The sequence below is a fragment of the Haliaeetus leucocephalus genome, unplaced genomic scaffold (assembly GCF_000737465.1).
Source record: "Haliaeetus leucocephalus isolate CR32 unplaced genomic scaffold, Haliaeetus_leucocephalus-4.0 Scaffold577, whole genome shotgun sequence".
Lineage (NCBI taxonomy): Eukaryota > Metazoa > Chordata > Aves > Accipitriformes > Accipitridae > Haliaeetus > Haliaeetus leucocephalus.
In genome coordinates, this window is record NW_010973013.1 from 6,094,393 (window position 1) to 6,098,135 (window position 3,743).

A 3,743-nucleotide genomic window follows, 5' to 3' on the forward strand; every position below is an offset into this window, starting at 1 on the left:
GGAAGAATATACAGAAGAAAATATATCAGTGACAACCAGGGCAGATTACATCCACCCTGACATTGTTAAATGTATAAAAAAGGGATTTCCTTCAACACAGTCTTACGAAGTGAAGTTCAATTTATTCAGCTTGTTGAAAAGGAGGTTGAGAGGTGACTCAATCGTTGTGTATAGGTAATTACATACGGAAACACTACCTGATAGCAAGGGACTTCTTAGTCTCACAAAGAGCCAAAAAAATCACGTGGCTGGAATCTGAACAGAACTGCACCAATTCAACCTTGAAATAAAAGTGCTCCTGCCATTAGCAGTGTAATGGCAATTAGGGACTGGAAAAGAATATAAGGGGAAGCTTTAGAGTCGTTCGCTGGAGGTGTTACGACAAGATTAGGTATCACTCCAACAGATAGGTGTTTTATTCAGATTCTGAGGCACATTTTGCTCGCTGCATATGCAGAGTCCGGGTGCACCATTGCGGCAATGCCATTTTGCCTTGAGACTGCCTTCCTGCACAGTCTCCTTCTTTGTGTTGTCCCTAATATATTTGTAATATTTATAATACTACCATTAAGATAACTACCACAATTTCACATTTTGGAGCATCAGACAACCTGCAGGATTTAGAAACACCGTCACTTCGTATCCCACACACTCTGATTCTCCACTGGTGAGACATATTCATCTTCTTGTTTTTCTATCATCTTGCTTTAAAGAAAAAGGGATTGGACAGACCATCAATAAACAAGATACAACACACCTGGAAAGAGCAATCAGAACTGCAAATGAGGAACACTCTTAGATGCACCACTGGCATGCATCCCTTATGTGTGCAGGCAAAACTAATACCAGCTTTGGGTAGCTAGGAAGGACCATCCAACAGAAATTGCCCTCATTTTTTTCTGATGTCGTATCAGATATGATCAGCACAGTGGGTATCAGCATAGGGTCAAACAAAAGAGCAAGAAGATAAATCAATCCATTAAATAACATTGCTATTGATATTTCACCTGACTTTATGCATCTAGTAGTCAGGCATCCCTTCAACTAAAAAGGAATACCATGAACGGGGAGTATTTTGGTCTGTCCTGAATGGAGATGTCTCTGGGTTTGCCACGTGCTAGAGACAGACGTAGGCAACTGGCTCGAACAGAGCATGCAGCTTCCAAAGTCAGGTCAGTTGGACCGGTTTCAGAGCCGGCTCCTTTCCAGCTAGAAATGTGGGGAGCATAAAGCGAAAAACCACATTAAAACAAAAATATAGTCAATCTGATAAGAGCTCTCCAACATGATTTTTTTATCTCTGACATTGTTTTTTAAACAAGAAGAGAGGTTGCTAGCACAATGAAAATTCATTGAGGTCAACGACTGCAGAACGAGTATTATTTACTAATACTGAAAATCTGCAGTTTGCTACAGCTTAGTAGATACGCAAATATTTAAACATGCAAAATTCACAAGTTAACCAGATTTTATGCAGCAATTTATACAGAGAAGAGGATCCCATTGATTCTATAATTCATTGTCTGTGAAAGAAACAGAAACTTTGAACCACCTTCCTCAGCAAACAGGAATAAAAAACTGTAAAGCTATGAAACACACCATTTTGTAAATTCATCTATGTAGCAGGTAAAACATAAACTGCTTCCATGAGCCTGGAAAAATGCATAGTTAGTTATTGTTCTAGGACAGCCTTTGAACAGAACAAACCTATCTTGGAAAATTTTCATCATGTAGACATTACACATCTCCCAGTGTTTGATTCGTCTCAAATATCTCCCAGATCCTGGCTCCTAACACTGTCAGATAATTTGATGTTCCATATTTTGGATCAGTTGTTTTCTCTTGAAGAAAAGGAAGATGCAGATTTGGTTTTTAGTCCAGCTTTGGGGCAGTAGGTGTGTGGCTGAACAGCAAGGGGTTGTCTGCAAGAGTAAGAAAGACCTTACCATTATGTTCTGCTTAGTGCACTTCTGAAATTCTTGGTCTGCCATCCCTCCCTTGCCCACCTTGCAGACAGGGGCACAGCTATCATGATGGGTACTGGGAAAACAGATTTTTTTGCACATGAGGAGACCAAAATTTTTACAAAAGTTCCTTTTATAGCTGGTATTTGCAATATACTGCAAGTCACATTAAAATTAAATAACAAAAATAGCATTCAGGATGAAAGACATTTGAAACTGGGATTTAATGTGAGTTACAAGGCTTAATTCCATCTCTCCGGTTCACAGATGCAACTCATAGAGGCTTCACTTAAAAATGTAACTTTGTATTTGAGGTGCAAAATGTATTCTTTAAAGAATCCTTACTCCAGATCAAAACTGTAAACATTCTGAAGGAATTATGTTGTTGATATACTAGTCACTCAGTAACAGAGACAATGAAATCTCTTGACTTTGAGTCATACTGATTTACTAATAATGTTCAAATATAAAGATTTGCTCTTTGGTAAGTATAAAAATGTTGACAGAAAGCAACAGTGGAGTGAAACAAGTGATAACAGATATTGCTTTGCCAAGGATATAACAAAATGGCTCAGCTTTTAACCTAATCACAATTCAGAGCACACATTGCAATTGCTATGAAGTGAAAGGAAAAAATGTACCCAAAAAAATTCACTCCTGTGGGTTGGTTTGGTGTTTTTTCCACTGATATAAATGTATAGAATACATGTATGTACAGGTTGACTCATTATATAGGTGCTACACTCTTTCAAAAAGCATTTAAATATCTCCATCCCCCCCCTTTTTTTTTAAATACTTAACTATAAATTCTGAAGTCATTCTGTAGCACTTAAGTTCTTTTGTACAATCACTCCAAAATATCATTGGAGTAATTGTTAATTCAGACGCTGATACAAGCATTGTATATTCTACTAAAGTAAACATGTATAAACCTGATCCACGTTTCTTTTTAAGTGACACAAGTTCACGTTAGACGGACAAAAAAATTCCTTTCAGAAATAGGAAATGTTTGCAGACTTAGAAAACGAGAGTAGACTTTTTAAACAAGTACATGGTACAAAGTGCAATGAACTTCCAGACGTGGTGCAAAACTGCAGCACGAGAAGACGTATTACTACAGACAATTATTTCCAGGAGCTCATCTCTGGTATCTGCCAATTCCCATAACGACATCTGCGGCTCCAGCATTGCATCATCACCTAACACCAGCATTTCACGCTTCCCTCTCCTCTGCACGGGCAGGGCTCGTCAGAAGAACTGCTTCCTCCATTCCCCGAAAACCCACCGCTCGTGGACCAGCGCTGTATTGGGTTTGTGGTTTAGCTGGGGGGGCGTTACAGGGGTGGTTTCTGCGACAAGCTGCTGGAAGTTTTCCCTACATCCGACAGAGCCAATTCCAGCTGACTCCAAGCTGGACCCGCCGCCGGCCAAGGCTGAGCCAGTCCGCAATAGTGGTAGCGCCTCTGGGATAACAGATTTAAGAAGGAAAAAAATCTGCAGTGAAGTTGTGCCCAGGAAGAAGGGAGGGTGTTTTGAGATTTGGTTTTATTTCTCATTACCCTACTCTGGTTGATTGGCAATAAAAATTAAGTTAATTTTCCCCAAGTTGAATCTGTTTTGCCCGTGACAGTGATTGGTTGAGTGATCTCTCCGAGTCCTTATCTCAAGGACGCCCTTAAATATATTTTCTCTCCCCTAATCCAAGGTGGAGGGCCGGCTTCGATGGGCTCCCAGCCAGAGTTAACCCACCACAGTCTTTTTTTTTTTTTTTTTTGATTC